This window comes from Aotus nancymaae, unplaced genomic scaffold, assembly GCF_030222135.1.
Source record: "Aotus nancymaae isolate 86718 unplaced genomic scaffold, 86718_ANA_hifiasm-v0.15.2.pri h1tg000016l, whole genome shotgun sequence".
NCBI classification, from domain to species: Eukaryota; Metazoa; Chordata; class Mammalia; order Primates; family Aotidae; genus Aotus; species Aotus nancymaae.
This window is the reverse complement of record NW_026988428.1, coordinates 61142173-61163417: the sequence shown is the minus strand read 5'-3', so window position 1 is coordinate 61163417 and position 21245 is coordinate 61142173. Positions and strand designations below refer to the sequence as shown.

Here is a 21245-nt window from a genome sequence, read left to right as displayed (position 1 = left end):
GGTGACAGAGAGACTACGTCTCAAAAAAAAAAAAAAAAAAAAATTAGCCAGTCATGATGGCTCAGGTCTGCAATCCCAGCACTTTGGGAGGCTGAGGCGGGCGGATCACAAGGTCAGGAGTTCGAGACCAGCTTGACCAACATGGTGAAACACCATCTCTACTAAAAATACAACAACAAAAAAACACCGGGGCATGGTGGCAGGTGCTTGTAATTCCAGCCACTTGGGAGTCTGAGGCAGGAGAATTGCTAGAACCTAGGAAGCGGAGGTTGCAGTGAGCCATGGTTGTTGTGACAAGAACAAGACTTAGCAAGTGCGTCATTGTTATCACATCCCTGCATATCTCCAAGTGCCAGCTGCCCCCTACAGAAGAGCATCTGGGAAAGAAAGTTCCACATTACCCTTCACTAGTGTTTTTTAGGAATGGGACATTTAGCCGTCAATTCATTTTTCTAATTCTGCCTCACAACAACTCACAGGACCACTCAGTGAATTCTCAAGAGGAGAGGGAGGGGAAATAAATGAGCAGTGGCAGAAAGAGAATTTAATTCATTTGGGGTGGAGAGAAAAGCTGGGAATGCTCACCTCTATTTGCATTTCTATCCTATCTCACAGAGAAGGATGAGATAAAGAAAAGGCAAGTCGGGAGGATGCATTACATTCCTCCTGGGAACCAGGCTCTGGTGATGATGTGCTAGGACTGAACTACGTCATCCTCACCTTGGAAGCTTTGTGCCTCTGTGATCTGCGTGGTCTCATACATAGCCAGAAAGTGTTGCAGATGCTCAAGGGCATAATCATAGTGAGGTGCGTTCACAAGACCAGTCTGAAAAGGATATGCAGAGAACAGGAATTGCTGAGATCTTAATGATTTCAGGATGTCTTTAGGGAGCGGATGACACCTGTAATAGTAAAGCTTTCATTGGGATAGAGAATTTGCTTTGTGGTTGGCAAGCAAAGAGAAAATAAACTAATTTAATGGAACTAAAAATCTATAAAAGTTTGGCATCTCTCTCTCTATGATTTGATGGGTGGAGAAATGTAAATTTTTTGTACCAGTGTTGTACTGGCCCGAGCACAGAAAGTCAATACCAAGACAAAAGTATGCCAAATTGCAGGGTCTTTATTGCCAGCGGCCACGGAGGACTCACGTCTCAGCAACCCGTGGCCCCGAAAGGAGGGTGTCAAGACCTTTTATACCCGTAAAATCACCTCGGGAGTGAGGGCGAGGGGCAGGGGTGGGGGTGAGGGGCTTCAGACGTTCTGAGGGCTAGTGGATTCTGTAAATCACCTCCTGGGCAGAGATGAGGGTGAGGGGCTCCGGACATTCTGAGGGCCAGGGGACTTTGGACATTCTGATTGTTATTTAAGTGGTTCACAAAAGTCAAGATTAGCATTTGTTTACACATTGTCTGGGTAGGGTGGAAATTACAGTCCTTAATTACTTATTACAACTCACAGGGGCCAAGATGGCATGGGTTTGGACTGCTTGCCTGTCACATTTGGGTTACAGAGAGCAGTTTCAATGGAAAGCCAAGGTATGGTTGAGGTATGCAGTTTTATGGGGCTTTTACCATGTCACAACAGAAGCTGCTATCACTTTTTGCTCTATTTAAATGAATTTTGCAGATCCTTCATAAGTGGTGCTCAGGTAGACAATTTTCAGAATTAGAGAAGAAAGTGCTAAATGAACAAAGGCCGTAGGCTGAGTACCTGTGCTGGTACCTTCCTTCAATCCAACCACTCTTGTAAACATGTTAAAGTCAAGTACATTCACTAGGATCTACGGAGGAGCCGCTTTATACCAAGCACTGTAGGAGATTTTAAAATCATTTTAAAACAAATTATATATATATAGGCATAAAATGTATAATTTTTAAATAAATAATATCTCTTAACAATGCCCTAATATGGTGATTGAGACAATTTAAAAAGATATTAAATATAAAATGATAAGCACAGTACCTGATACAGAGTAGGAGCTTAATAGACATTTGGGGATAAATGAATGAACTATATGAGTGGGTTAGCGTTGTTGCTCTCTAAACTATATAATTTTTTTTTAACTTTCTGAAGGAAATCTGTGATGTGGGTCAAGAGTCATGAGTTTGGAACTGAGATCAGCTCCTAAGGCCAAGTTGTAACTTTAATCCTTCATCCACTCTTCACTTTCCTCACCTGTAAATAGGGATAGAAACAGAGCCTACTTCGTGCTGTTAAGACCATTTGGAATTTCTACCATCATCAAAAATCACCTCCCATAGAGCAATTGCAATCCCACTCAATCAGCTTTGTTCTTTTCCCCATCAATCAGGTCCAGATGCTTCCCTTCCAATAAGCAAAGACCACACCATGCTGATAGTCCTGTTGGGTCCCCTCTTCTGCCATAACATATTGCTTTTCATAAAAAGCTCTGAGCCAGTAGCCTGGCCCACAGTCCCTTGGTCTCTCCCATTCTAGTGACATTCACTTCTATTCTGTATTTGCTATCCATTCCTGTGGTCACAACTTGTTCATTATTATTTTCCTGATCTGTTTCTCTAAAACTTTACATTTTAAGAGTTACCCTTACTCTACAACATTTTATTCTCTCAGATCTTTTACATCCCTCATCCCGCTTTGCCTGCTGTTTGACCTCTAAGATGCTTCTATATGTTTCCTCTCCATTTGCTCCTGGTCAAGTGATTATTTATTTACCCTAGTGCACTGAGTCCTTACTGCATGTCAGGTATCGTTCTTGGTCCTGGGCTTACAGAGATAAACAACACACATGAGTTCCCTGTGTTCAAAGGGTTTACTTTACTTGTGAAGAAAGAAAAACAAACCAATAATAAAGTATCAAGATAGCTTTAACTAACGATACATGTTATGCAGAAAGTAAAACAGTGATGTGGTGGAGAGAATGGCAAAGGTTAAGAGAGAAGAAGCAGCTAGCCATAAGATTTAGGGAAAAACTATTCCAGGGAGTGAGACCGGCAAATGCAAAAGAAGCAGCAGATGTGTATTTGGTAGGCACTAATGATCTTTGCTCTGGTTGGGAAGTTGTATTGGTTATTTATTAGTTACCACATAATAGTATTACCACAACCTTAATGGCTTAAAGCAACAGTTATCTCACTTTCAGTGGGTCAAGATTCCAGGCACAACTTATCTGGATTATCATTTTCAAGTCTCAGGAGGCTGCAGTCTCATTTGAGGCTTGATTGGGGCAGGATCTGTTTTCAAGTTTATGTGTGGTCGTTGCCAGCATTCAGTTCCTCAGGTTGTTATACTGAGGTCCTCAGTTTCTCCTCAGGTTGTTAGACTGAGGTCCTCAGTTTCTCTTCCTCTACCTTCCTCTCTTGCAGTGGAGTTGGGGGTATGTGATGTTCTACCGCATAAACTGAGCAGAAGTGCTTAGAGTCCACCTGTTCTGGGTGTCATAGGCTGTGTGACCCACACTGGACCTTGTGAGATGGAAAATATACCTCTGTTGTGCTAAACCAGTAAGAATTGAGGGTTTACATATTAACCCTGCATTTAAATCCTTGATTAACAAAACCACCCTGCAAGAGTTATTATAGGATTAACCAAAATGATGTACAAATGAAAATTGCATGTCATACAAATCAAAACTCAATAGATGAGATCACTTTAATTCTTTTTCCTGTCTCGTATTCTGTATGCCTGCACTTTTGAGCTGTACTTTAATTTTACAAGCACACCATGTCATCTCAAGCTTTTGTGCCATTTCCTCTTCCTGAAGTGCCCTGCCTTGCCTTGCACAACCTTCAAAATTTGACTAAGGTAGCACCTTTCCTAGGTTAGATGTGTTCCCCTTTTTTTTTCCATAGCAGTTCATTCATTCCCTGCCCAGCACTGTCCACATGGTACTCACCACCTCCCTGGACATATGGTGAGGACCTTGAAGAGAGGAGTCATGGACTTGTCACATTTTAGGAACATGATAAATGTTTGTTATTTACTATGTCATATTTACATCCTTCCTCATTATATACCTATTTGAACTTCATTTAAAATAAAAAGAAACAACTTTAAACCATTTCCTTGCAGGATTTTCCCATAGAAAACCTCCAGGCACATTCTTAGAATGAAAGCTCTTTATATGAAGAATATTAATTTCCCATTATTTTCCATTGCTCTCTACTTTAGACTGAATCCCAGTACTCTTTTTAATCTTTCTGTCATAAATTTAATTCTCAACCCCTATAATCATGTTTCCAACCTCTCTCCTTATTTGTGAAGTACAGAATTGCAGAGTATTGTGGAACGAGCCTACCATGACCAGGGAGATAGTTGACCCTATAATCTCTACTCTGTGATTTTTTTGTTGTTCTTGAACTCAGTGGTGCTCTCTTACTCAGCGGCTTGTCTCTAGGACCCCAGGATCTATCCATCTTACATCTGTGGACTCTCTTACCTCTTCTCCCTTTAGTTTCCCAGATTTCAGGGAAACTTGCTGAGAGGATGCTAGTTTTGCCTCTGCATTTTCTCTTACTGAGATACGTTATTTGAAATTCTAGTTCTAAACTTTAGTGTGGTTCTTCCATACCTTCATGCACTTCCTTATAAGGAACAGAATCTCTCTCCTGGGCCATCGGTGGAAAAGATTTGGCTATACTGAGCTCAATCTCTTTATGTCTCATCTCTGTACCTCTAAATCAGGCCTACCAGTAACTGCTAAGTGTAACTCACAGTGTTGTCAGGAGCCTAAAAGACAAGAGTTGCAAATTAGCCTTATGAGTTTACTAGTGTAAAAGACAGCTATTCTGATTTTTTGCTGCATTTCATTTTGGCCTTGGATGTGGCAGTGCTTCCCTCCCTACAATGCATTCATTTTCTTAGGCTCTATTCACATTAGCTATGCATTCGTGATAGAGTTCTCTGTAGACATGTCATGGCCAGTAACCATCTCTCATTTGGAAAATTGCTCTCTATATATGATAAATGTTTGCCAAGTATCAGCTATTCCAAAAGCTCAGATGTGTCTAAGAGCACCTACATCAGGCCCCAGGAACTTAATAACGGTATAATATTATCTTTAATAATACTAAGGAAAATGATGCCTTTAAATTAGCACTCTCCAATTTTCACATATATTATTACATTATATCATTACTATATTAGAAATCTTGTGCTTATGTGTATAGCGTAATTTCTATTTTAAGATGGAGACTCAGAGAGGACTTCTTCACATTCTCACAGCCAGAGCAAGTAGCCAAGTTGAAAAGAGTACCCAGTATTTTCCACCCAAAGCCACTTAACTTTTCACACAATATAGTTTGTTCACTATCTTCTCTATAGTCACTAATAACCTTTACTCACATGAGTCTTAAAAATAAAATCATTTGCAAGTCATGTTTGATCTTATTGCTATGGATTCCAGCCACATAAACATCTAAGTAGTGATATACTATCTTTCCCAGGATCTCATTTAATTGGTATAAGTGCCCTGTGAGTTATTATATCCTTTTTATTTAGTGATAATAAAAGAGCAAACACTATTCAACTTGCCAGGCAGTATTTTAAACACTTTACAGAACTTGAGTCATTTAATCTCCAAACAACTCTATGCAGTAGATACTATGATTACTTTATAGTTAAGGAGACTGAAGCACATAGAGGTTATACAGCTTTCTTAAGGTCACACAGCAAGGAAATAGCAAAGGAAGAGTCTTAACCCTTTATCTGGGTACGGAGGCCACGATCTTACGCATGACTCTATGCCTTTCACAGCAGAAGCCAAATAACTTGCCAAAGGCCACGCTACTCGGAAGGGACAATGTCGGGATTTGGCTTTGTACCTGGGTCTCCCTGGCTGCAGACCTCACACCACCTCTATATTCCAGTGCACCGCCCTATTGGCCAACACGTTACCTGAGCTGTACGTTTTCCTCCAAAGAGTGTTTGATGTAAACAGGGCCCCCAGACTGTAATGCTAAAGAAACAAGGGTAGGGGAAAATGTTCTTTGGCAATATTATTGGAGCAAACTCTGTTTTTCCTTCGACTGATTAGCTGCATGTTTAAAATTTCCAAAAGTAATTGCCTTTAAAAATTGGTTAAATCTGGAAGAGGGTGGGAGTCTTCAGGCTGGCAGTTGTGTGCAGATTGTTTGAGTTTAATATATTTATAGAATTTCTGTCTGTCACCAGGCCTCTGGGAATACTTGCACTATTTAAAATATAAATTAAAAAACTATGCTGACGTAATTGTCTGCCCTAAGGAATTTTCCCCTAATCAGAGCCTTCATGCCAATGTAAAAAATTCCCGTTTGGCTCACCTTCCCTAGGCAAAAGTTGCAATATTCAGTGGAAACTTGAAAGTTACCTTATGCTTAGAAGTTAGCAAGAAATTCTTTCTATCAACATGAAGTCATTTCAGACTAGAGTTCCCTATAGGCAGCGTCTCCATCCTTCTTCTGCTGTTCTCTTATCTAGGAGCATCTGACTTCCCCACTGGCAGGTACCTATGGCTTTGCCTTGAGGTCCCCTTCTTAGACATCTTCAGTGGCTCTTGCACCCACTTCTAAGACTGTAGGATTTCTCTAGGATCTAAATCCAGCCAACTCTCCTGGCCTCCTGTCTTCCCCTCCTCTCCTTCCTCATGGGTCCCATGTGCCCACCATATTCATTTCCACGGCGCTCTCCACCACTTTTCACTTCCTGCTGGTCCCTGGAACTCACTGCGTCTGTGCTTCTGCTCTTGCTTTAAGAGCAAACAGAGCATCCCCTCAGATGTGACATGTTCCAATTCACAAAACATTAGCACTTCATCTATAAGCTTCAGAGCCCTTTCTCCATTGTTTTTGGTGCACATTATATCCCCTGCTAACCCAAAGCTCTAGAAGGGCAAAGAGTCTGTGATGACAGCAGTCACGCACCTGGTGCCCTGCATGGCAGACACACTAAATTTAAAGGCCCTCGACTAATAGTGGTTTTCACTTCTTTCTCCTGCTACATTAAAAAACAGTTTTCCGCAATGCCTGGCTTATAGTAAGTGATTAGTAAATATTTTTAAATAAACGGTATTTTGTGGTAGACATTATTAAGTATCTGAAACAATTGGGTTTTTAAAAACATTTCCAGGCTCAGATTTTCTTTCTAGGGAGTCCAAAGCCTAGATATGAGAAAAGTACTCTTCTCACAGCAGCAGTGTGTGCCTGTTAAAATATAAGTCAGATCCTGATTGAGTTCTAACCCCAGAACACACCAGTGGCTCCGCATTCTTTCTGTGCCTAAACGACACATCACAATCCAGACCAATCCCACCCTCTCCAACCTCACCTCCTACTTGTCACACCCTTTTGCAGTCTGCCCCACCCTCTCTGGCCTCCTCTATGCTCCCTCCACACTATGGGCATAGTTCTGCCTCAGGGCCTTTGCACATCTTACTCCCTGGCCAGAATACTGTTTTCTAAGATATCTACATGGCTCTTCCCCTTCCCTCACTCAAGTTGTTACTCAATGTCACCTTCTCAGTGAGATCTTTCCTGGCTACAGACTACTTAAAATTGCACACACACCCACATACACTCTTTATTCCTTCTTCCACGTTCTTTCCCTGAAAGCCCTTATTTCCTAATAATATACCGTATATTTTATATTTTGCATTTTTCTCCACCTTTCTTCTAGTACTATAAAAGTTCTCTGAAGGCAGTGATTTATTTTCTTTTTTGTTTTCTGTATTCCTAGCCTAGAATGGTACTTAACATGTAGCAAGTCATCCATAAATATATACTTACTATGCAATAATGAATGAAAGCAGTGAACTAGTGAGATACCAATTTCTTCAAGTTCTCTAAAGAGATCGCTCCTCTCATTTGTGGCCTTCTCTGAGTACTGTAGTCTCCCAATCACTTTGACTAATGAGCCAAGTTTGTATTGCATTAAAATAAATGCTTTTTCTCTTCCTTTGTGTTTAAACACTGTTACCTAATTTTATTTTTACAATAACTGCTGAAATAGAAGGCTGGAAAATTTTTACGAAAATTGTATAAAAAGTTATAAATTCAAGGAAGGCCAAATGGATTGGATGTAAACCGGAATAAGATATACTATAAAAATGCATTTTTATTCATCAATTCTTTCTTTTTCTTTTTCTATTTTTTTTAAACAAAGTCTTGCTCTGTTGCCAGGTGCCAGGCTGGAATGCAGTGGCACGATCTCGGCTCACTGCAACCTCCGTCCCCCAGGTTCAAGCAATTCTCCTGTCTCAGCATCCCAAGTAGCTGGGACTACAGGTTTGCACCACCATGCCCAGCTAATTTTTGTGTTTTTAGTAGAAACATGATGGTCTTGATCTCTTGACCTCGTGATCTGCCCACCTCAGCCTCCCAAAGTGCTGGGATTACAGGCGTGAGCCACCTCGCCCAGCCTCATCAACTCTTTCAAAAAATAATTGCTGAGAACTCACCGTGTTCCAGGCTCAGTTCTAGGGGCTGGAGTCACAGCGGGGAACAAGCCTAGTCTCTGTCCTCATAGAGCTATGTCTATAGATAATCAACCAATAAGCACATGACTCATGTTGACATAAAGACTGAAAATAAAATGAATGTGGTGTGTGAAAATTGAGATGATAGGATCTATTTTATACAGGGTAGTCAGGAAAAGCAGAGTCGGGAGAATTTGAGCAGTGATCTCAACAAAGAAAAGGAGAAAGTCATAAGATGGTAAGAACAGAAGATTTTTTGGCTAAAGCAGCTGTAAGTATAAAGTCCCTGAGATGGAAATGAGCTTGGTGCATTTGCTAACCTCATCTCATTCAATGATAATAGTTTTGAAGGTAGCAACACAGGTTAAGTGAATCTGTCCATCTCGAGGGTAGAAAATGAGGAAAAGCAGAGGAAATCTGAGCAGGTCTCAGTCCCTTATCTTTAAAACAGATGAAATCAGTGCCTTTCAAAGATAGTTCCAGGACTTGCAGTATCAGGATCACCTGGCAGCTTGTTAGAAAGGCAAATTCTTAGGCCTCTCTCCAGACTAACTAAAATCAGACATTCTGGGGATTCACCTTAAAAATTTGCATTTAAGCAAGCCTCCCAAATGGTTCTGATGCACAAAAGTTTGAAAAGTAGGGGAATAAATGATCTTAAGTATTTCACTTGCAATGTTTTTATGAAAATGAAGCAAAGAGGATGAACTAGATTGGGCAGCCTTCATGCTAGGATGGTCAAGAGGAAAATATAGAAAGGACAACAGATTCGATTCCTATTCTGAATTCCTCCACCCTCCCTCTTAAGAAGCATTCTTTAAATCACTTCTGACCAGGGCACCTCCAGTGGTGTCCTTTTAGAAATCTTCTGTAAAATGCACAAATGATGCAAAGATCTATAAATGCTTATGAGCAGCTTTAGGAAATGGAAAAAAATTAAAAGTCCAGATAAAATAGTATCTGTGGAATTAGCTTATCTGTTGACTAACCTAAGCGTACATGTTTACATATTATATTTTAGAATTCTTCTTTTGTTTTGCTACTTTGGGCCCATGGTAGTTCAAGAAAATGATAACCTCCTTCAAATTTTAGGCAAAATTTTGCATGTACATTTATTTTTCAGAGGAGAGGGTTACTAGTTTTCATAAAATAGTCAAAAGGGTCTGTGACTTTAAAAAAGATTAAAAACTACTGCCTAAAAAAGGGTGGTTATCAAACTCTGGCCAAATGTTAAATACAACTTGAAAAACCAGGAACATTGACTTTCTTACCCTAGAGCTTTTCAGCCTGAATTCAGACATGGAAAAGAATTAGCTTCGTGGGTGGCATTTCTCTTTGTATATATAGCATAGTCTTTTAAGACTTATAACCTCATAAATAGCAATTTTATGCCTGTCACTATTGTTTTGGCTTAAGAAGGTGGGGTTACAAATTTTGCTGGCCTCATTCCAGGCCCCTCATCTTGCTTCCATGGCCTCTGTTGAAGACAACCAGCTTCAGATTCTAACTTAAAAATATATATATACATAAAGACAAATATACATGCACACAGAATGTTACTCAAGTCCTTAATGCTCCTTTCTTTTCTTTCCTTCATCTGCAAAAACCCCCACCTTTTATTTTTTATTTTATTTTAATTTTATTATACTTTAAGTTTGGGGGTACATGTGTAGAGCATGCAGGTTTGTTACATAGTTATACATGTGCCATGGTGGTTTGCTGCATACATCCCCCTGTCATCTACATTAGGTATTTCTCCTAATGTTATCTCTCCCCAATCCCCCCAACCCCTGCTATCCCTCCTCTAACCCCCCACCCCCTCACAGGCCCTGGTGTGTGATGTTCCCATCCCTGTGACCATGTGTTCTCGTTGTTCAACATTCACTTATGAGTGAGAACATGCGGTGTTCGGTTTTCTGTTCTTGTGTCAGTTTGCTGAGAATGATGGTTTCCAGCTTCATCCATGTCCCTGCAGAAGACATGAACTCATTCTTTTTTATGGCTGCATAGTATTCCATGGTGTATATGTGCCACATTTTCTTTATACGGTCTATCATTGATGGGCATTTGGGTTGGTTCCAAGTCTTTGCTATTGTAAACAGTGCTACAATAAACATACATGTGCATGTGTCTTTATAATTGAATGTTTTATATAACCAGTAATGGGATTGCTGGGCCAAATGGTATTTCTATTTCTAGATCCTTGAGGAATCACCACACTGTTTTCCACAATATTAACCTTAAATGTAAATGGGCTAAATGCCCCAATTAAAAGACACAGACTGGCAAATCAGTTAAAGAGTCAAGATCCATTGGTGTGCTGTATTCAGGAGACCCACCTCATGTGTAAAGATACACATAGGCTCAAAATAAAGGGATGGAGGAAGATTTACCAAGCAAATGGAGAGAAAAAAAGAAGCAGGAATTGCAATCCTAGTCTCTAATAAAACAGACTTTAAACCAACAAAGATCAAAAGAGACAAAGAAAGGCGTTATATAATGGTAAAGGGAACAATGCAACAAGAAAATCTAACTATCCTGAATATATATGCACCCAATACAGGAGCACCCAGCTACATAAAGCAAGTTCTAAATGACCTACAAAGAGACTTAGACTCCCACACAATAATAGTGGGAGACTTTAACACTCCACTGTCACTATTAGACAGATCAACAAGACAGAAAATTAACAAGGATATCCAGGACTTGAACTCAGATCTGGACCAAGGGGACCTAATAGACATTTACAGAAATCTCCACCCCAAATCCACAGAATATACATTCTTCTTAGCACCACATCACACTTACTCTAAAATTGACCACATAATTGGAAGTAAATCACTCCTCAGCAAATGCAAAAGAATAGAAATCACAACCAACAGTCTCTCAGGCCACAGTGCAATCAAATTAGAACTCAGGATTAAGAAACTCACTCAAAACTGCACAACTACATGGAAACTGAACAATGTGCTCCTGAATGACTACTGGACAAATAATGAAATGAAGGCAGAGACCTCACCTTTTAAAATTTGATTGTCTTCCCCTCTGTTCTAATGTTGTTCTCAGTGTGTCAAGTGGCAGAATTTTCACCCTAAACACCAAGCAGCATCAGCAGCCTTGGTGCTATTATGTGGTCATTTAAGAATTTTATTTTAGGCCAGGCACGGTGGCTCACACCTGTAATCCCAACACTTCAAGAGGCCGAGGCAGGTGGATCACTTGAGGTCAGGAATTCGAGACCAGCCTGGCCACCATGGTGAAACCCCATCTCTACTAAAAATACAAAAATTAGCCCAGTATGGTGGCCCCTGCCTGTAATCCTGGCTGCTTAGGAGGCTGAGGCAGGAGAATGACTTGAACCCAGGAAGCAGAGGTTGCAGTGAGCCAAGATCATACCATTGCACTCCAGCCTGGGTGACAGAGTATGATGCCATCTCAAAAAAAATTTCTTTTAAGTCCTAGAGAGAGGTTACATGGAGAGCAACTTTACTGGGAAAGTAGTCATGAAATTTTAAGGAGATAATCTGTATTGTTTGTGGGCTGATCAGGTGTCTCTCATTGAATGCCTTAACTAGACAGATTTCATGCCTTATCCTTCTGTCACATTCTTCCAAATTATTGGGAAGAGAGATACGCTCAGCCTACCTAAGTTAATAGAAGCTTGTTGTGGGAATAGATGAAAAGAAGAAACAAAAAAAAAACTTTAAGCTACTGTATACATAGAGAACTAGCACCCTCATTTGTAATTGTTTAGTTGCAATGGGGTAGATCTAATGGTCCAACAGCCACTGTTGCAGGTTGTGAGTCAGTAGGAGGCCAGCCCCACGTGTGGAAGTCCACTGCATCCCTGACTCTGCTCTTGGGTCTCTGGTCCCCTCTCTCCTGCTTTGTCTTTCTCTTAGACTATCCATAGCTGACTGTCTCCTCTTCTCTTTATCAGTAAATAAAATTCGTGGCTTTTATTTACTGCTTTCACTCCCTGTATTTTTACATTTTTACCACTCTCCTAACAGGCCATACTCTTTGTATGTCTTCAATTCAAGCTCTCCAAATGAGAGGATGTGATTGGTTTGACAACACTCCCTCTCAGGTAGAATATTCCCATTGGGAAGAACTCTAGAAGCAGTCTTTTGGATGGTCAACCTTTGCCCAGGAGCCTTTCACCTGGATGAGTAAATGTGGTTGCATTATCAAGAATACATTGTTTTGTGAATATTTTTAAAATCCTATAAAAGGAATAGTGGATGTGGAAACTGACTTCATGCTATATGCATGGCAGGCTGTGATAGGCAGGATAATGGCTCCCAAAGATGTCCAAGTCCTAATCCACAGAGCCTGAAAATATTTTACCTTAGATGGCAAGGAGACTCTGTTGATTTTATTAGCTTAAGTATTTGAGATGGGTGGATAATGCTGGATTATCTGAGTGGGTCCAATGTAACCACAAGGGGTTTTAAAAGGTGGAAGAAGGAGGCAGGAGGTCAGAAAGAGAAAGATTTGAAAATGTTACGCTGATGACTTTGAAGGTGGAAGAAGAGGCAATAAGTTGAGTAATGCAAGCAGCTTCTAGAATCTTAAAAACAAAAAGCAAGATTTTCCCCTAGTGCTTCTGGAAGGAAGATCTTGATGATACTGATACCTTGATTTAACCTGGTAAGACAGCGTATTAGTCCATTCTCACACTGCTATAAAGAATTACCAGATACTAGGTAATTTATGAAGGAAAGAGATTTAATTGATTCACAGTTCCACAGGCTTACAGGAAACATGACTGAGAGGCCTTAGGAAACTTATACTCATGGCAGAAGGTGAAAGGGAAACAGGGATGTCTTAACATGGAGGAGCAGGAGAGAGAGAGAGTGAAGAGGGAGTGCCTACACTTTAAAACCATCAGATTCTGTGAGAACTCATTCACTATTACAAGAACAGCAAGCAGGGAAATCCACCCCCATCATCCAATCACCTCTTACCAGGATCCTCCTCTAATTCGATGTGAGATTTGAGCAGGGGCACAAATCCAAGCCATGCCAGACAGTGTCAGACTTCTGATCTTCAGAAGTATAAGATAATAAATTTGTGTTACATCACTGAATTTGTTGTAATATGTTACCGCAGCAATAGGACACTAATACACAGACTCTCAAAAATCTTCTCCCTCGGAAACTCTCCTGTTTATAAAAAGAAAAGAAAATCTTTAATGAGAATTATAGACTGATACATCTTCATTTCATGCTGGGTTGGAGTTGACACTGCCTGTCTTCACCCTCCCTCCCACTCTTAGAGGGAGTGGGCATATAACCCAAACCTGGCCATAATAGTTGACCCAGCAATAAAGACAAAACACAGCTATGAGACTACCTGGCAGAGCCATGGGAAAAGATGTTCTCTTTAACCAGGTGGAATATGAGTGTAAAGTATTCTTTTCTTTTTTCTTTTTGAGACAGGGTCTCTGTCACCCAGGCCAGAGTGCAATGGTGTGATCATAGCTCACTGCAGCCTCAACTTCCCAGGCTCAAGTGGTCTTTCTACCTCAGCCTTCCAAGTAGCTGGGACTACAGGTACACACTACCATGCCTGGATAATTTTTAAAAATTATTTGTGTAGAGACAGGGTCCTACTATGTTGCTCAGGCTGGTCTTAAACTACTGGGCTCAAGCAGTCCTTCCACCTCAGCTTTCCAAAGTGCTTTGGTTACAGGCATGAGCCACCACACCCAGCCTAGTGCAAAGTATTCTGTGAGCATCCTATGCTCACATGTTCTGTGAGCGTGCTATGGATAGTGAGCCACTGCAAAACAAACAGAGTTAGGGTCCTGACTTTACTGTTTTACCTCCTGGATTGAGCTATGCCTGATGCCTGTTCCATTCCTGGTCTTTCTAGTTTAATGAGTTATACATTTAATTTGTTGGCATATCCTCTTAGCTTTATTTTCAAAATATATCCAGGATCTAACCATTTTTCTCCTCTGCACTGCTATTTCCTGGTCTCATCCACAATCATCTCCCTGGATCACTTCAGCAGCCTATTACCCAGACTTCCTGCTTCTGCTGTTGCCTCTCCTCACTGTTCTCAGTCAGGCAGCCAGGGTGATGCTCTCAGAATGTAACTCAGATCACGCCATATCTTCATGGTCTCCCCTTTAATTCAAGAGTAAAAATTGAACTCATTTCCATGGTGCACAGGGCCCCATGCCATGGACCCTCCTCTGCCTCTTAGCTCTCTGACTTTATATCTTCCAGCTCTTTACTCAGTGGCCATCTCTCCAGTGAGCCTTTCCAGAGTCAATCCATCCTGCCCTATGCTTTAGCTTTCCTTACAGCACTGTCATGATCTAACATGCCCTATATTTTATTACTTTGTCTAGGGATCACCCATCAGCACATTTCAGCAATTTCATGCCTTGTTACAAATTACAAAACAGTGACCTTTCTCCAGGCTAACAATGTAGCCCACTGGGATTCCAGACTTGGCTATGGAGTTCAGGTCTGATTTCAGCCCCCAACTGCCCTCTTATCTGAGTGCTTAGCATTGGGTATTGTAAAAACTGAAAAATGTGTATTGCAGCCTTGTATCTTTTGTCTGTTTCTCCCACTAGAATGTATCCGGCCTGAGGTCAGAGATTTTTAATTTTGTGTGTGTGTCTTGCTAACTGCCTCAGTACCTAGAACAGTGCATAGTTTATGGTAGGAGCTTGAGAAACATTTGCTACAATTATTATTATTATTATTATTATTATTATTATTATTTTTTTTGAGACGGAGTTTCGCTCTCGTTACCCAGGCTGGAGTGCAATGGCGCGATCTCGGCTCACCGCAACCTCCGCCTCCCGGGTTCAGGCAATTCTCCTGCCTCAGCCTCCTGAGTAGCTGGGATTACAGGCACGCGCCACCATGCCCAGCTAATTTTTTGTATTAGTAGAGACGGGGTTTCACCATGTTGACCAGGATGGTCTCGATCTCTTGACCTAGTGATCCACCCGCCTCGGCCTCCCAAAGTGCTGGGATTACAGGCTTGAGCCACCGCGCCCGGCCTACAATTATTAAGTTTATAATTTGTATTCTGTGTTTTAGTTAGTTACCCTGACTTGGTTTTCTGTTACAGCCAAAATATTGCAGATATGCCCAAGCAGTACTCAAATATTTATGTTGAACAGCATTAGTGATATAAATTGCTATCCTCATGGCCAGCTCATCTCATGGATATTTATGCTTTGAAAATTCTTTCTGATATTGAATGGGAAATCCTGTACATTCTGCTTCCCTGAAAATTCCATACACTTCTTACCTATAGATAGATTAAGCAACATAGAATAAATTTAATTCTTCTTTCATACGACAACTCCCCAAATATTTGAAGACAGCTATTATTACCCTTGCATCTTCTCTTTTCTCTGATTAAAAGCCCCTACTTTCCTCATTTTTAATGCAATGTTGTTTTAAGAAATCCTCGCTCTCCTTAACTTCCCTTGCATGTCTCAGTTTTTTTCTTATCTTCATCCAAAGTCAGAGCTCAATGCAATACTGACTAAGATTTGATCCATATAAACTACAGCAGAGATGTAACCTCTGTTTGTTTGGTTTGTTTATCTATTTATTTATTTCGAGACGAAGTCTTGCTCTGTTACCCAGGCTGGAGTGCAGTGGCATGATCTTAGCTTTCTGTAACCTCTGCCCCTGGGTTCAAGCGCTAGCAGCTGGGATTACAGGCATGCACCCACTAAACCCAGCTAATTGTTTTGTTTTGTTTTGTTTTGTTTTGTATTTTTGGTAGAGACAGAGTTTCACCATGCTGGCTAGACTGGTCTTGAACTCCTGACCTCAGGTAATCTACTCGCCTCGGCCTCCCAAAGCACCCGGCCTCTTTTTAAAGATATTCTATTTTCATTAATGCAATTGATGGTTGAATTAATATTTTTGGAAAGTCAAAATACAATCGTAATCTATGTTGAGCTTACCATTAATTAAATCCCTGACATCTTTGTCATGAGGGCTGTTGCTAAGCCATGCTGTCAATAAATAAACAACAGACACTTCTGACCAAAATTGGCTACATGCAAGTTTGGATCATATATCTGTCTCTATTCTTTGCAGCTTTGTGTCAGCTTCAGATTTTATAAAATTATTCTATTATCTTTATCCAAATCACTCCCGCTTCTTTCTTCTGAGCTCCTTTCTTTCATCTGAGGGTTCTGAGGAAGAAGGCTTCTAAGCTGTTCTGTATTTGTATGGCAAGTCAGTCTTACCCATTCCAGGAACCACCTCATTTCCAAAACCCAGTGTCTTTCAGGCACCACAAGATACTTGAGTTCTTGCCTTGATTCTATTTCCTGCTTCAGGAATTTGCTTAGAGCCTCAGTCTTGTCCTGCCTCTATGCCTTGTCATGATCTTTTTGTGGTATTGGAGACTTTCTGCTAAACTTTCTCCTGGCAAAAGAAGACCTAGTAAACCATAAGAGACCAGCAACTGCTTGCCAAAACTTCTGAACATTGGCTAACCCAAGGTCCTACAACTGTCTTCTGCCTCCTATTAGGATACTCACTATTTCTACTGAGAGCCATATTAAAGAAACATAATTAAACATTATTATTATCTTTTATTTAGCACATGCCAAATGCATGAATAAGTAGAAAAGACCAGGAAGACCCAATCAGAAAGGTAGGAGAAAACAGATATATAAAGACCAAGAAGGAAAACAATTTCAAGGAGAAAATTGTCAACAATGTCAAACGTTGCAGAGGGGTTGAAGAATTTGAGATCTAAGAAAAACACTACTGTGTTTAATACAGCGTCTGTGATATCTGCAGAGAGGCTTTTAATCCCAATCTTCAGTTCATTCAGGCACAATCACTGCACATCTTGAATACCAATTTAAAGCTGTATCCTTTATTGGATTGAGTGGATCTGTGCTTGGTGTACAGCTACATAGACCTACCCCATCACATGCAGGTTTCCTATGGCAGGTGAATAGAACAGAAAACTAGAAATTACTGGCTGCCTACAAATGACGGAGTGAGTAACTTCCATTGCTTATAGAAGAAAAGAAAAGCTCAAAAATCCTTTCTGTTATTCTATAGAATCAGGACAACCATGGGATTGTGAGAGGTACATTGGGTCCTCAGGACACCTCAGATCTACATACAGAGAAAAGGCATAACGGGAGTTCCTAACTGCAGATTCAGCATCACGGGCTCTGGTCTCTAGAAGATGCCCCTGGAAACAGCAGTTCCCAGCTGGGTCATTATGGATTGGAGAGGGAATGTAGAAGATATTGTTCACTTTCCTACTGGGCAGCATCTAGTCTCTTCTTTTGATAACACCAATGATGTTTTAAATAAAAGTGCCCTGCTCACCTAGAAAAGAGTGAGAAAGTGAGTCAAACGGAACTATTGGGAGTTTTTCCCAGAATTTTGAATCTTGATGTCAGTGTTGCAAAGACAGGAAAACAAACAAACAGTTGATGTTCAACCTTTGCTTTGCTGGACTCTCGAGGTTTTCCTGGCTCCTGTCTCTTCCTAAACCTCACTCTCTACCTCTCTGCTTATTTCAAAAGATTCCCACAGTCCTGCCAATATATTTCTTTCCTGTGTAATAGTCAGGGTTGGTTCTGCTTGCAATCAAGGAACCATGATTGACATAAACATCAGTCCAAGAAGTAGAGTAGCCCCTTTTTTTCTCCCAACTCCAAACCCCACTTCCTGAACAGGGACCCTGAGCACGTCCCCCTGCTTTTTTCCTCTGGTGTTAGAATTAAAGCGATTGCTTCTTCTCTGATCTTGATTCTTTGCAAGCTACTACACAGCCATTTTTCTCATACATTGTGGCTAAAGCCACAGCAGAAAATGGAAAACCTGAAAATTATTTGAATGTAAATTGAACTGAATTTGTAATGAGACAAAATTAGACACACACATGTTACCTGCAAAGGTTGGTAATGAAGTAAAGTTAGACCACATGACACAAAAAAACAACATAATTTGTTCCAGAGAGAAATGTAGTGACGGATTTGCCAGAAACCCCAACTATAATGATCATCATCATTTTTCTGGCATCATAGATAGAAACAGTAAACTCTGAATGGATGCTGAGATATATTGCATTACTTTCTTTTTGTATCATAGTCAAATATTTCTGCTTACAGTTATACGTTTAAGCAGACCTTATTAATTAACCTAAACCAATCACCTAACCTCAAATCTGATTAACAGTCTGCAATTGTGGTAGGTCTTGGGACATGACAATTTTTCATCCAAGCTTTACCCTAAACTTCAATGACATCTGTTTGATGAGTGAACATCCAGAGGGCATACCCAGTTCTCAAGTTAATTAAAGGGTGTATGGTTATCTTCACAATAGATGTGTAAGCTTTGAGAAGACAGAAACCGTGGCGCAGTGGAAAAAGCATAGACTCTGGAGCCAGATAGACCTGAGTACAAGTCTGTGATTCACACTCTGCCATTTAACACCTGTATAAATACAGGCAAACAGAACTATTGGAGTTTTTCCTACCCAGCTGTGCCTCTGTTTCTTCAATAGAAAGTAGAGAAAGCAATCACTACCTAGTTATCAAATATTTTACTCTGTATTTGTTCCCATCATATTTATTTGGTTTCTTTTTCATAATGCCTGCTGTAGTGTTCGGCACACAATGAACATGACATAAACAGCAGGCATCATCCATTCAATAACTTTTTATTGAATACTGTGTGCCAGGGACTGCAGTTGGTCATGGGACACACCCATGAAAATAGCGGCTTTCAGTCAGCCTACATTCTCCATCATTAGGAAACATGGATGTTGCTAGCTCTTCACTCATGGTCTTACATTATAAAATACTGTCATCAGAATTAACTGGAATTTGCTCTCTCAGGTGAGATTAAGAGCATTCATGAAGGACTCCAATTGATCAAATTTGAGTGAGGTCCACACCCTGTTCTAATCAATTCTAGGAGTTAAGCTTTTTTACTATGACTGTTCCAACTTGAATCTGGGACAATCAGCAGTTTTTGTAACAGGGCACAGTTGGCACCATTGGCTATATTACCAAGGCCTAGTCAGGATTATCATATGTTCAGATATGACCAGACAACTTTAAGAAACTAAGGTGGACTTTATGGAGTCAATGAAGCCCCTTGGGAAAAAATGGCCTAGTACTTGGATTTAAGGGTTTCCCAGCCTTACAGATTGAATAAGGAAGGCCCAGTAAGATTAAAAATATTTTGAGGACCTCAATAAGAGAGAAATTCACCCAAATTTATAGGAATTACAGGCAAAGTCTGATGGTAAATTCTTAGCTTGGCTTCCTAGCCTTGAAAAGCATTTAAAATTTCAATCTGGAATTCCTTATTAAAAGTTTCATCAAAGCGTATCTAAAAAGATTCTATACCGTCAATCATTATTTTCACTGTGATTTGGTAAATAATCAGGCCAAGTTTAATGAGACTGGTCCTATGTTACAAACAAATTGGTTTTATTTTGATTATCTTTGGTGGGAATGAGGGCAGCTGTATGAGAGAAAATTTACGTTCCTGTAGAAAACTGTAGTGAAACTATTATCAAATTCTAGTCTTGCTCATTGTCTTTGAGACTTGTTATCATTAAATACTCTGTTCCTGAAGTCCTACAAACAAGTGATAGACAACTTGATATTCATTTCATAAGACACCATTCATAGCCTCTTATTTGTTGGCCAATCAGGGAGTTCACTGAAATGCTTGATGCCATAGCTAGAGACATTCAGACTGCAAAACAGAAAATAAGCTTTTAGCTGAAATCTAGAAATCTTATTAACTAACTGCCTTCTGGACTTAGACTGAGCTTACAGTTTGTTCTAGCCATTAACCATTATCTTTCTTTGCTTATTTCAGCTCATTTGGTTCATGGAGGAATTGGCCAAAGAGCATACTCCAATCTTTTTGTATTGTCCTCTTAAAAGTCCTCACTGTAATCTCCCTCATGCTCTGTCTTCTCTCAGGGGTCTTAAATGCATGTTCATAGCCATCAACAGTATGCCAGGTGGTTGCACTGTGACTAGAGTGAAAAAAACAAAAATGAACAAAAATAATATTTCTCTAACGAGCCTGACATTGTGAATTATGAGTTCCACACTCATAATTCAACACTCAAAAACATAATACTCAAAGACATAATACTCGAAGACGAACTAGCTGTGATGGTGACAGAGAGCGGTGCTGATGACCAAATTTTGGTCAATCTCTCATAGATGAGAGGCTGATTAAAAAGGGGAAATGTTAAAAACATTTAATTGGAAGGTCATTAGAATGAAACCACTCCAGTCCCTTGGGTTCCTATATAAGCAATAAGAACCCCAACATAAACAGTAAAATGAAATTTAATTTTAAACAATGAGAAACTGCTAACTAGTCTGAAGACATTCCATAAGATCATATCCAAATAAGACAAATGCCTAGCTGTAGCCAATCAAATAATTTATTTTGCTTCTGCATTTAGCTTATAAAAGCCTACTGCTCATGCTGCAAAGTGGGGCTTTTCAAACCTCTTCTGATTCTGAGGGCTGCCTGATTCATGAATTATTCTTTGTTCAGAAAAACCCCTGTTAAATTTAATTTGTCTGAAGGTTCTTTTTAGCAGCCATAACTACAGAGCAAGTTCAGAAAAATAAAGAAACAGTGTGGGATTCAGAAAGGTTAGAGAAGAGATAAGACTTTAATTGGACCTCCAAGGATGATTTAAATAAGATTTGATTTAGTGAGGAAAAAAAGGGAGGCATTTCAGAAACACAGCATGACTGCTGTGTTTATGTGAGAGGGTAGGGAAAAGTGATCCGAGTGCAAAT

The 21245-nt window shown here is 40.1% G+C and overlaps 1 protein-coding gene across 1 annotated transcript in view; it reads left to right on the top strand.

Annotated features, from left to right (window-relative positions):
- Positions 1-21245, top strand: part of LOC135268117 (myb-binding protein 1A-like) — a 116521-nt gene that overhangs the window by 94507 nt on the left and 769 nt on the right. The window lies entirely within an intron of this gene.